Source organism: Rana temporaria, chromosome 2 (assembly GCF_905171775.1).
Source record: "Rana temporaria chromosome 2, aRanTem1.1, whole genome shotgun sequence".
Taxonomy (NCBI): domain Eukaryota; kingdom Metazoa; phylum Chordata; class Amphibia; order Anura; family Ranidae; genus Rana; species Rana temporaria.
In genome coordinates this window covers 411,911,517-411,925,528 of record NC_053490.1, presented here as the reverse complement: position 1 = coordinate 411,925,528, position 14,012 = coordinate 411,911,517, and the positions used below count along the sequence as shown (strand labels likewise).

At 45.0% G+C, this 14,012-nt stretch overlaps 1 protein-coding gene across 1 annotated transcript in view; it reads right to left on the bottom strand.

Moving 5' to 3' along the window:
* PRKX (protein kinase X-linked) overlaps positions 1-14,012 on the bottom strand; it is a 244,170-nt gene that overhangs the window by 126,850 nt on the left and 103,308 nt on the right. The window lies entirely within an intron of this gene.

Sequence of the window (14,012 nt, the reverse complement as noted above, 5' to 3'; positions counted from 1 at the left end):
ATCACCGGCACACCACGGACCTTTGAGATATTGTCCAAATATTTATTTAATTGATGACCTCACTTTGGTAAGACACACCTTTATCAATGTGAGGTAATCACCTAAATCAGGGGTGCCCAACCAGTGGCCCGGGGGCCACATGTGGTCCGCGGAGCCCTCTGATGTGGCCCGCCACCTCCTGCTCTGGGATGGAATAAAATAGAATACTGTTATTAAAGGTCAGTTTATTACTAAAATCACAGTGTATATTGGGTATATCTGTTCTGCAGTGGTTACTGGGCTGCTTTCAAACTAATCCGCAGGTGCAGAGAAGTGAACTGTGGGTTACCTGCACTGAGCCATAGACTTATATTACCTGCGAGTTTGGTGTGCTGAGAGTAGAGTGGGCTCTATAGAGCCGAGTGGGCTGCCATCCACCCGCTCCTCTCATTGTGGCCCGCAACCGGTTACTGAGTCGCTTAAAGCGGGGGTTCACCCAAAAATTTTTTTTTTTTAATTACATCTAGCAGAGCCAGCATAGTAAGGGCATTTACTTTCAGTGTTTTTTTGTTTTTTTTCTCTGTACATACCTTTATATTCTGTTTTTGGCCAGGGCTTCCGGGTTTCGATGACTGCGGGACTGGGCGTTCCTATCCTTCTGTTCGATGATTGACGGCTCGTGAAACAGGTGACCTGTCGCACAACGCGCGTCACCAGATGTCGGGAAATAGCCGAGCTGCGAGTCAGCACTATACGGCGCCTGCGCAGTCAGCTCTACACGGCAGGCGCAGTATAGTGCCGACTCGCAGCTCGGCTATTTCCGGAAATCTGGTGACGCGTGTTGTGCGACAGGTCACCTGTTTCACAAGCGCCAATCATCGAACCGAAAGATAGGAACGCCCAGTCCCGCAGTCATCGGAACCCTGAGGCAGGGATAGGAACGCCCAGTCCCGGAGTCATCAGAACGCGGAAGCCCTGGACCAAATCAGAATATAAAGGTAAGTACGGAGAAAGAAAAAAAAAACCTGCCGAAAGTATATGCCCTTACTATGCTGCCTCTAATGTTAAAAATTAGTTTTAAGGGTGAACCTCCACTTTAAGTGGCCCTTGCTCTTCAAAAGTTTGGGCACCCCTGACCTAAATAAACGTTCTAACAATATATACTTTGGTAGAAAGAGTCACCCAACACACAATGGTGACAGCAAACAAGATAGCATTGCGGGATTGAGTGTGTGACAGTGGTGCAGTGGATAATAGTAGGAAAACGCTTGATTTGATGGGCTATAAGTACCTGTAATAAACCAATAAACAATTTGGTGTGAAAATATTGCTAACATTACATTATACAGCCATGGGATCATTAATACATAATCCTTGATCTCCAGTATGGTGACTTTGCCTAGGCAGGAGGAAATCTTTCCTCCTGATACGCCGTCGTATCTCTGATTGCGGGCCGTCGTATCTATGCGCCTGATTCAGAGAATCAGTTACGCATAGAGTTCCCTAAGATCCGACTGGTGTAATTGTCTTACACCGTCGTATCTTAGGCTGCATATTTACGCTGGCCGCTAGGTGGCGCTTCCGTATAGTTACGCGAGGAATATGCTAATGAGGTATATTTTTTTACGTCGTTTACGTTAGGCTTTTTTCGGCGTAAAGTTACCCCTGCTATATGAGGCGTAGCTAATGTTAAGTATGGCCGTCGTTTCGTGCCGAATTTTGAAAATTGTACGTCGTTTGCGTAAGTCGTTCGCGAATAGGGCTGGACGTCATTTACGTTCACGTCGAATCCAATACGTCCTTGCGGCGTACTTTGGCGCAATGCACATTGGGATATTTTACGGACGGCGCATGCGCCGTTCAAAAAAAACCGTCAAAAACGTGGGGTCAAGTGAAATTTAAATAAAACACGCCCCCAACATCCCCATTTGAATTAGGCGGGCTTACGCCGCAACACATACGTTACGCCGCCGTAACTAAGGGCGCAAGTTCTTTCTGCATACAGAACTTGCGCCCAAATTTACGGCTGCGTAACGTATCGGAGATACGTTACGCCCACAGAAAGATGCACTCATCTTTCTGAATCCGGGCCTGTATCTTTATCACAGTATGGGAAGTAGATGATGACTCTGGATAAATCCTGAACTAAGATGGTGCTACTATTCTGATCAGGTTCAATATACGGTCTCGTTTACCCGTGCGGCAAAAGGGTCAGAAACAACAGGCAGCTGGTCCGCATTTCTACTGCCCCCGAAATGTACATATGCCACAGCTTGCCATGCTTTGCTTCATGCTTGGCACATGGTTTCAGTGTGGTAGTGCAAAACAAAAATGTACTATTCCTTACAATACAAGACAGTGGTGGCACCAATGCCGCGTACACACGATCATTTTTCGGCATGAAAAAAACGTTTTTCAAAAACGTCATTTAAAATGATGGTGTGTGGGCTTCACATCATTTTTCAGGTTCTGAAAAACGAGAAAAAAAAAAAACTCGAACATGCTGCATTTTTTAACGTAGTTTTAAACTATTTTGTTTTTCAGGTTGTAAAAAATTATTGTGTGTGGGCTAAAACGACGTAAAAAACCTGCGCATGCTCAGAAGCAAGTTATGAGACGGGAGCGCTCGTTCTGGTAAAACTACCGTTCATAATAGAGTAAGCACATTCATCACGCTGTAACAGACAAAAAAGTGCGAATCGTCTTTTACTAACAAGTAACCAGCTAAAAGCAGCCCAAAGGCGAATAGAACTTCCCCTTTATAGTGCTGTCGTACGTGTTGTACGTCACCGCGCTTTGTTCATCATTTTTCAAAAACGATGGTGTGTGGGCAACGTCGTTTTTAATGATGAAGTTGGGAAAACTTTGTTTTTTTCGACATGCTGAAAAACAACGTTTTTTTTCATGCTGAAAAATGATCGCGTGTACGGCTGTACGCAACATTATGCCTAAACCACACAATCAGAAAATCATACGAAAAATACCAAATTTGAAACGATAGTATGATAATCTGATCGTTAGTACACAGCTTTTCTGATCTGAAATCCGAAGACCAAGACCATACATGCTTGGAAATGAAAGAATACATTATCAGGGCTTGACAAATTTGCTTGGAATCTAGGAACCAGCTAAAAAAGTTAGGAGCCAGGAATGCGCCCCGTCCTGCCGAGCTCACGTGCAGAAGCGAACGCATACGTGAGTAGCGCCCACATATGAAAGCGGTGTTCAAACCGCACATGTGAGGTATCGCCGCGATTGGTAGAACGAGAGCAATAATTCCAGCCCTAGACCTCCTCTGTAACTCAAAACATGCAACCTGTAAAAATTTTTAAACATCGCCTATGGAGATTTTAAAGGGTAAAAGTTTGTTGCCATTCCACAAGTGGATGCAATTTTGAAGCATGACATGTTGGGTATCAATTTACTCGACGTAACATTATCTTTAGAAATATATAAAAAAATGGGCTAACTTTGCTGTTGTTTTCCTATTTTTTAATTTAAAAAAAGTGTATTTTTTCCTAAAAAAGTGCGCTTGTAAGACCGCTGCGCAAATACGACGTGACAGAAAGTATTGCAACGACCACCATTTTATTCTCTAGGGTGTATATATATATATATATATATATATATATATATATATATATATTCTGTTTGGGCAGGGGAAGCTCCATTAGCATTGCTGGTTATCTTGTCATACCAATGGCCACCACAAGAGGGCGCCAGATTCCAGAAGGAAGCATAGGACTGCAGAAGGCCTCCGCCTCAATCACGCGATCGCGCCGGGGGGGCATGGAGACAGGATACCCCAGCTGTGCCGCCCCAGGTCGCTAATTCTAGTCGCAAGTGCGACCTAACGCCAGGGAATTTGTCGAGCCCTGCATTACATTACAATACATCGCTTCCGACGTTATATTATGTCGTAAGAAAATTTTCGTAACTTTGGTAACCTATTGGTAACCATAGTAATATATCATTCATCCTCTAACACTCTAAAGACATGCTAGCACATTAATTAGCTCCTGTCTAAATTGGCCCTAGTATGTGACGATATTATGGGATTTATTTACTAAAGCTAGAGAGTGCAAAATCAGTCACAATTCTGCAGAGAAACCAATCGGCTTTCAGGTTTTATTGACAAAGCCTGTAAAGAGATTGTAAAGTCTTGTTTATGTTATACTTACCTGCCCTGTGCAGTGGGTCTGCACAGAGCAGCCTAGATCCTCCTCCTCTGGGGTCCCTCTTCTGTGCTGTCCCATGATGTGACTGTATCTTTGGATGTACATGTCTTACTTTTATCAATAAAGACAACTTCCTCAAGTTTATCCGGAGTGCGGCTGTCCATCGATTTTCCATGTTTTTCCACGTTTCCCTCTTCTGTGCTCCTGGCCCCTCCCACCTGTTGAGTGCCCCACAGCAGTTTGCTATAGAGGCACCCGAGCCGAGCCACAGCTCCATGTGTCCATTCAGACAAGAAGCAAAGGCCTGGCACTGCCCCCTTTCTCTCCTCATTGGCTGGCTGACTTCAATTGACAGCAGCGGGAGCCAATGGCGCAGCGCTGCTGTCTCAGCCAACGAGGAGGGGAGTCCTGGGCAGCCGAGACACTCCTACAACATTGCTGGATCTAAATGGGGCTCAGGTAAGTATTAGGGGACTGCTGCACACAGAAGGTTTATTATCTTTATGCATAGATTGCATTAAGATAAAAAACCTTCTGACTTTACAACCACTTTAAAGGGTTGTGTTTTTCACCTTAATGCGCCATATGCAAAAAACTTGACAGTGACCGGCCCCCCCTCGTTTTACTCACCTGACCCTCTTCGATCCCTCGGCGGAGACGCGCTATACCTCTCTGCTCGGGGTTCTCGGCTCCCAATTGGATCGATTGACAGCAGTGGGAGCCAATGGCTGCGCTGCTATCAATTCCAATGACACAGGGCCAAGTTCTACATTCTGCATCTATGGACGCAAATGCTGGACTTGGGAGTGTGTCGGCAAGGTAACCCCCCCGGGAGAGCGCTTCTCCTAGGGGGTTATACTATGCAGGGAGTAGCTGATAGCGCCACCAGGGGACCCCAAAAGAGGATGATCAGGGCCACTCTGTGCAAAATGAACTGCTCAGTGAAGGTAATTAAAAAAACAAAGCTTTACAACCACTTCAATTGAACAAGCTAAGCTTAGAAGCTGATTGGTTTCTCTGCAGAAGTGTGACTGATTTTGCACTCTCTAGCGTTAGTAAATAAACCCCTATGTAACGATCATTCAGCTGATATTCTCATTGTGTATACACGGCTTAACTCTCTAAAATCCCAAAAAGCTAATCAAATTAACATCTAAATGCTTTGATTACATTTTAAATTTGTTTTGGGATTATCGTGCTTTATTAAGCATCTCGTAAAGCTGAACTCTAGCGCAAGAGTACACAGTTGTAACTTTATTCTGCCAGTCTTGTAATCCAGACACCCTGTGCCAAGGATTCAGTGTCGGTGACCTAACTTTTCTCCAGTGCAGTTAGGCAATTCAGCATGGTCAGTGGCCTCACCTCCAATCCGATTGGGCAGTGAACCATCAGAATACACTTAATGGTGTTTTCATTTACCGAGCCCCCTGGGTTACATCGGCAGCATTCTGCAATGCAGTAGTGCATGACTGCCTTACTGTGCTGCCTCTCCCGCTCAGGCTGCTGAATAAATACAGATTCACATACTAGTTATACTGTATATTTTAATGAAGGGCAGCGCTGGGAGCCTTTGCTGCTGCGCATATGTACCGACAGTGAGCATGCTAAGAGCAGAGGGATGACCTCACCAGTCTGCTGGTTCATTGTCCAATCACAACATGTGAATGTTTTTTAACCAGTGTTCTTGCTGTTACCTACCTACAGAGGTAAAGAATGACTTTCACTTCGAAAGGGGACAAAGTACATGTAGCACTTTGTAAATACTACTATGTGCTTGGAAGCCTAGCTACAAAGTTGGACAAGGCGCCCCCACTTCCCTTGCAGCCATCCGAATACGAAGCTAGCAAGGAGACCGTTATTTAATAATGGGTGCTTGTTTCAGCTCCAAAAACCTGCCCAAGACAAGCGGGAGCAAGAGGAATTGGAGGCTCACACAACAACACCCTTTTCCTTCCCGGATTTCGTCTCAGGCAAGTGTAGGTTATCAACTAGCTGTCTCCTTGGTATCTTTGTTGTCAGACAGCTACAGGAAGCGCCATGTCCATTCTTATACCAAAGCTTACACACTACATAGGAACATAGGATAAAATACTACACCCCTGGAGGACAGAATGCTGGATAAAAACATAAAAATGACAGGTCTTCTTTAAAGTGGATGTAAACCCATAAAAGTAAAAAAACCTTCTGTGTGCAGTAGCCCCCCCAGCCCCCCCCCCCCCCAATACTTACCCAAGTCCCATCTCGTTCAAGCGATGTACACGAGAGCCTCGGCTCTCTCTCCTCATTGGCTGAGACCGCAGCGGTAGCCACTGGTTCCCGCAACTGTCAATCACAGCAAGTGAGCCAATAGCGAGAAAGCGAGAGCGGGCTGAGCTGCATTCAGTGTGTCACTGGACAAGCTGCTTGCTATGGGGACACTCAGCAGAAGGGAGGGACTTGCTCTGTGCAAAGTCACTGCACAGAGCAGGTAACTATAACTTGTTAGTTATTTAAAAAAAAAAATAACCACCAAGTGTAATGTCACTTTAACCACTTACGGAACGCCCGCCGTCATGGCGGTACTTTGAAGAGGAATATCGCTATTATGGCAGCAGCTAGCTGCCATAACCTCCCGGTATCCTCTTCTTCAGCAGGCTGTCCGCTTTCAGATAAAAGTGGTCTCTGTGGCAGATTCGCTGAAAAATCACTTTTATTGGTGGCAGGAGAGGGCCCCCCTCCCGTGGCTCTCCGCCGCTTACCGGAGCCGCTGGCAGCGGCGGAGGCGATTGCGTCCTCTCCCCTGCTTGGCATGGAGCCGAGTGAGGGGAAGATGGCCCCCGCTCAGCTCTATACAATTGTAGGGCGGAAGTGACGTCATTTCCGCCCATAGCTCTTATAGGGATTTTTTTTCTTTTTAAACAACTTTTTTATTGCATTTTAGTGTAAATATATGAGATCTGAAGTCTTTTTCACCCCAGATCCCATATTTAAGAGGTCCTGTCATGTTTTTTCTATTACAAGGGATGTTTACATTCCTTGTAGTATGAATAAAAGTGACACAATTTTTGGTTGTAAACAAAAAATAAAAGAAAGTATTGCACCAACCGCCATTTTATTCTCTAGGGTGTTAGAAAAAATATATAATGTTTCGGGGTTCTAAGTAATTTTCTAGCAAAAAAAAATTATTATAACTTGTAAACAACAAGTTTGAAAAATAGGCCCGGTCTTAAAGTGGTTAAAAACCTGGCTGTGCTGTGTGCGCAGGGGTGACTGGACGATAAGGCCCCTTTCACACGGGGCGGATCAGTAATGATCCGCCCCGTGAACCTCCGCTTGCTCAGCGGGGAACGCTCCGTTGATCCCCGCTGAGCCGGGCGGAAGACAAGGCGGTCCCCGCACACTGTGCAGGGACCGCCCTGTCTTTTCTCGGCTCTCCCCTATGGGGGGATCGGATGAACACAGACCATCTGTCCATGTTCACCCGATCCAATCCGCCAGACGGATGGAAAAGTAGGTTTTTCCTCCGTCACACTTTGGCGGGTCGGATGTCAGCGGGCATGTCACTGCTGACATCCGCCGCTCCATAGGGGAGCACGGAGCGCCCGTTCAGGTCCGCCTAAAAAACTGGCAGGCGGACCTGAACGGGCTGCCTGTGTGAAAGAGCCCTAAAACTAGCTGCATGAAAATAAACACTGCATTTAAAAAATATACATCTTACCTTTTAGATGTTTCTCAGGAGAAGGGGTTATGGCTAACTGCAAGGTTTTTATAGCAATGATAGAATGAGCATGTCCCAAGTCTGTCCTCATTAACATACAGTACAATGCAAGAAGCCTGGCCTCTACATCTTTAATCTTTTATTGGGACAGACAGTGTTCAAATCTAGTTACACCTGATAATGATGATCTACCTGCACAGTACAGACAAGGTTAATTATGGCACAAACAGCTGCCCAGTTGCTTCATAAACAAAGAGAACTACCTAGGATTTTTCCTTCCCAGAGTTGAACTTCTAAAAAAGGTAAGCTGCAATTTTATTTTATTTTTTTAAGTTATGCTATCTGAATGAAGACAAAATATGAAGTAGGGGGTATTCTAATTTGGCTGCAAAAGTTGAAATACATGTTATATTTCTATTACAATAAACATTTAAGAACCTTTATATAGGAGACAGTAAAGAAAGAGAGAAAAAAAAAAAGACCAATTCACAGGAGCTGAAAACTGCAATAAGAAAGAAGCAAATATTTGCAGTGCTAAAACACAACCTTTTATTTCATACTTGGTATTTAAAAGTTGTCAGGTCCCTGGAGAAATGTATCATGTGATAAAATCCCCAAGCTCCGAAGTCTAACATGACTAAACCTGTAAACAACATTGTTTTTTCACTGCCTGAGAACTGGAAGCAGGGATGTCGGCTATTAAACCTAGCGAGCTCAATGCCATTTCTTTATAGTAAACTATGGCACACAAAATGTGGCAATAAAGTAAAGTTAAAGTGTTGCCTATAATAACCAAATTCTTATTTTTGTGTCAGTCTATTTGGGCCATAAAACCTAGCTGTAGCCCGTTGTTGTTGTAGTTGGCATCTCGGACCTCCCGCCCCACTTCCCGTGAGCTTTAGAATATATACTACATCAGGGGTGTCCAAACTTTTTTCAAAGAGGGCCAGATTTGATGAAGTGAACATGTGTGAGGGCCGACCATTTTGCCTGAAATTCTTTGAACCATTAAAATTCGGTCTAAGTGTGTTCCTCAGAGCACTAATACACTGTCTAACAAGAATTCTCTTGCCTTTGTGGCTGTGTGTGGTGAAGAGATGAGCTTGGGCGTGTTATTTGGATATACCGTATTTATCGGTGTGTAACATGCACCTTCACTTTAAGAGGTGCGTTTCAGACAAAAAAATAAAAACTTCAAATTAAAGCGGTGGTTCACCCTCAGTGACACGATTTTACCATCGAGACAGGCATTGTAGCGCGAGCTACAGTATGCCTGTCCCGATTTTTTTACCCCCGTACTCACTGTGTACTCGTACATTATAGATTTCGGCTCCCGCGGGGAATGGCCGTGCCTATGGAGAGGGAGGATGATTGACGGCCGGCCCTGGCACGTCACTCTCCCCGAAGACAGCCGGGGTAGGTCTCGGCTCTTCACGGCGCCTGCGCACAGGCTATGCGCAGGCGCCGTGAAGAGCCAAGCCTATTTCGGCTATTTCCGGAGAAGCGTGACGCGCCAGAGCCGGCCGTCAATCATCCTCCGTCTCCATAGGCACGCCCATTCCCCGAGGGGAGTCGGTATCTTCGATGTACGAGTACACGGTGAGTACGGGGATAAAAAAATCGGGACAGGCATACTGTAGCTCGCGCTACAATGCCTGATTTTATGGTAGAAGAATTTTTTTTTTTTTTTTGGGGGGTTTATAGGGTGAACCCCCGCTTTAAGAACTGTGAAGCAAAATAAGGATCAGTGCCCATGAATGCAGCCTAATCAATGCCCATGAATGCAGCCTCACCATTGCCGTAATTGCAGCCTCTGAATACAGTCTCACCATTGCCATAAATGCAGCCTCTGAATACAGCCTCATCATTGCCATGAATGCAGCCTCACCATTGCCATCAGTGCAGCCTGGCCCCGGGTCCGACTTTGGACATGCCTGTACTACATCAACAATGCAAAATGGATCAGGTGAACAGGCCCGGGAACTCAACCAACGAGATATCAACACCACTGTTCCTAAAGTATAGGAAGCCACTGCGGGATGCTGAAATAACAATTTTGGGAACATAGACCCTTGGTGACCTGTCAGGAGAGAAACATGGGAATCATTGACTCGCAACAATGTGATTGTGAATATCAGTTTTCTAGATCAATCACTCAGTGGTTAATATGGAAGGATAAAGATGACAGACCCACAGCATGCACCATAAAAACATTCCGCATCCTACCAGGTTCTGCACATAGTACCTCGCCATCGTATTTGACCCGTTTAAAAAAAAAAAAAAAAAAGCTATTGAGAAAGATGATGGAAAATATGTAGTTGTGCTGTGATGGAATAATAAGTGAAAAAATACTACTGAGAGTAGTGATGAAAAATGCAAATGAAGCAATAACAATTTTGTTGATCACTGTTCCCAAGTAAATCTCTGCCATGTCTCCTGTCGAAATGGGGATCTGTCTTGTTTACACAGGCAGAGCCCCGTTCTGCCTCTGTATACCACGGGCACGCTTATCGATATCGCGCCCGCATGAGCTGCCATACAGCTACAGCAATTTGACCTGCCACCATACGACGCCAGCTGGTTGGTAAGCAGTTAAACTGGATCAACCGATCCCCGGAAGAGATCAGGTGGGAGAAGGGATAATCCCAAATAGGTTCCCAATCCTCAGTGTCTAGCTCCGACATCTCCACCAGCCAAAAGATGTGTGGGCCCTCCCGGCCCTGGCAAAATCTTGCGTTTTAAGAACATCCATTTAATTTTCTAATTGTTTGTGGGATTAAATTGATCTCAGCGATGAGAAAATTTGAAAAATTTTCTTGAACAAAGACATTTCTAATGCCTTGTACACATGATCAGTTTTCCCGACTGGAAAACTGTGAGGAGAGCTTTTGGCCGGGAATCCCGGCCGTGTGTGTATGCTCCTCGCAGTTTTTCCGACAGGAAAACTGCCCAAAAAACGCTGGACAAAAAAAGAGAACCAGTTTTCTTTTTTCCCGCCGGGAAATCCGGCAGACTTTGGTCCGGCGGTTTTTGGCAGTTTTTTCTGTCAGGAAAACCGGCCATGTGTAGGGGGAAAGACCGAACCGAGCAGGTTCTCGGCTTTCCCCTCGGGATTTCCGATGGTAACATTTCCCGTCGGAAATCCCGTACGTGTGTACGAGGCATAATGGTGAACCTAGGTTCACATTGCAGCAATTTGCCATGCGATTTGATATTTCACATGCCAAAATCGCTGGCTATTGCGGGCAATGGAAACGTCCAAATCAGTGCGATGCCACATTTTCATTCCCAAAAGTCGTTTCTGTACTACTTTTGGCGACTTCTGGGTGTTATTTGTATAGACATCTGTGCAGGAACACGCACAGATGTCTCTGAAAGCGACGCCGAAGTCAGGCTGACACGCGAGAATGAAATCGTGCGTGTTCAGCTGAACGTGCACGATTTCAATCCCACTGTCAGTGTGAACCAGGGCTAAATGTGGTTTTCGTTCGGGAAATTACATCCATTCCAAAATCAAATGTTAAAACAAAGAAATTCTGAAGTATTTGCGCAACAGTCATAAAGCATACAGAGAATTTTTGCATGAATTTTGTAATAATATTTGTACGAACTTTCATTCGAACTACCAGTCTATGCTTATGCAGTTCCTCTCCCCCTCCCACATTTGGCACCTTTCAGGAGGGGAGGGTGCAGATACCTGTTTAATACAGGTATTTGCTCCCACTTTCGGCGATCTACGCCATGTCCGGCCCCCCCTTTTTTCCCGCCGGCACTCCGCTTTAAGGGGCAGATCCACATACATCTGCGTGGGCGCAGCGTATGTGAGATACGCTACGCCGCTGTAACTTACTTTGCTATTCCTTGAATCCTGAAAGAATTTGCGCCGTAAGTTACGGCGGCGTAGGGTATCTCTCGTGGCGTAAGGGCGCGGAATTTAAATGCGGCGAGTAGGGGGCGTGTTTCATTTAAATGAAGCGTGTCGCAAGGACGTCGCAAGGACGTCATTGTTTTTGACGTGAACGTAAATGGCGTCCAGCCCCATTCACGGACAACTTACGCAAACAACGTCTAATTTTCAAAATTATACGTGGGAACGACGGCCATACTTAACATTGAGTACGCCACCAGATACCAAATGCGGCGAGTAGGGGGCGTGTTTCATTTAAATGAAGCGTGTCCCCGCGCCGAACGAACTGCGCATGCCCCGTCCATCAAAACTCCCAGGGTGCATTGCTCCAAATGACGTCGCAAGGACGTCATTGTTTTCGACGTGAACGTAAATGGCGTCCAGCCCCATTCACGGATGACTTACGCAAACATTGTCAAATTTTCAAAATTATACGTGGGAACGACGGCCATACTTAACATTGAGTACGCCACCATATAGCAGCTTTAACTATACGCCGGAAAAAGCCGAACGGAAACGACGTAAAAGAATGCGACGGCCGCTCATACGTTCGTGGATCGTCGGAAATAGCTAATTTGCATACTCGACGCGGATTCTGAACGGATTATGAAGATCTCGCTGTTCTTTGGGGACTTGTATTATCACCTTCATGAGTCAAACAAAATCAACTTGTGGGTAAAAAAAGGTAAAATACAGAGTAATATGAACCTGTCCTTTAACCACTACAGACCCGCGCTATAGCCGAATGACGGCTTCAGCGCGGATCTGAATATCCAACAGGCCGTCAATTGACGGCCGCCCCTTTGGGCGTTCCCCGCGCGCGCTCCAGAGCGTGCTGCGGGGAAAGTCTGTGTTGGCCGTGTCACTTGGACACAGCCAATCACAGATCGCCGCGAACGGCCAATCAGAGTGGCTGTTTGCGATGCGATCTGTGCGGCCAATGAGAGATGATCTCATATGTAAACATATGAGATCATTTCTCATTGCCGGCTCACACAGAGACAGCGGTGCTGTCTCTGGAGAGGAGACCGATCTGTGTCCCTTGTACATAGGGACACAGATCGGTCACCCCCCCCAGTCACCCCCCCTCCCCCACAGTTAGAACACTAAGCAGTATACACATTTAACCCCTTCCTCACCCCCTAGTGTTAACCCCTTCCCTGCCAGTCACATTTATACAGTAATTAGTGCATATTTATAGCACTGATCGCAGTATAAATGTGAATGGCGCCAAAAATGTTTCAAAAGTGTCCGATGTGTCCGCCATAACGTCGCAGTCGCAATAAAAATCGCAGATCGACCGCCATTTCTAGTAAAAAAAATAAAATAAAAAAATAATAATTCTGTCCCCTATATTGTAGGCGCTATAACTTTTGCGCAAACCAGTCGCTTAATGCGATTTTTTTTTTTTTTTACCAAAAATATGTAGAAGAATACGTATCGGCCTAAACTGAGAAAAAAAATGTGTTTTTTTTTTAAAAAACTGGGATATTTATTATAGCAACAAGTAAAAAATATTGTATTTTTTTTCAAAATTGTCGCTCTTTTTTGTTTATAGCACAAAAAATAAAAACCGCACAGGCGATCAAATACCACCAAAAGAAAGCTCTATTTGTGGGGAAAAAAGGACGCCAATTTTGTTTGGGAGCCATGTCGCACGACAGCGCAATTGTCAGTTAAAGCGACGCAGTGCCGGAAGCTGAAATTTCACCTGGGCAGGAGGGGGGTATATGTGCCCGGTAAGCAAGTGGTTAAAGCGGGGTTCTGGCATAATTTTTTATTTTTTTTGCAAACTAAAATTAATCGGACGTCGAAAAATTGCATCTAAGATCCGAAGGAATACGAAGACGTAAGCCTGTCGGATCTAACCCAGATGCCGTCGCATCTTGTTTTGAGGATTCAAAACAAAGATACGACGCAGGAATTTTGAAATTTCGTACTTTCTTTGTGGATCTACCCCTAAGTATTTAAAAAAAACTCTAACATATAGTATATCATAACATATAATACAAATATATACATATATATAAATATATACACACACACACACACACACACACACACACACACACACACAGTGAGGGAAAAAAGTATTTGATCCCCTGCTGATTTTGTACTTTTGCCCACTGACCACAGAAATGATCAGTCTATAATGTTAATGGTGGGTTTATTTAACCACTTCAGCCCCGGAAGATTTGGCTGCTCAATGACCAGACCATTTTTTGCGATAGGACACTGCGTCGCTTTAACT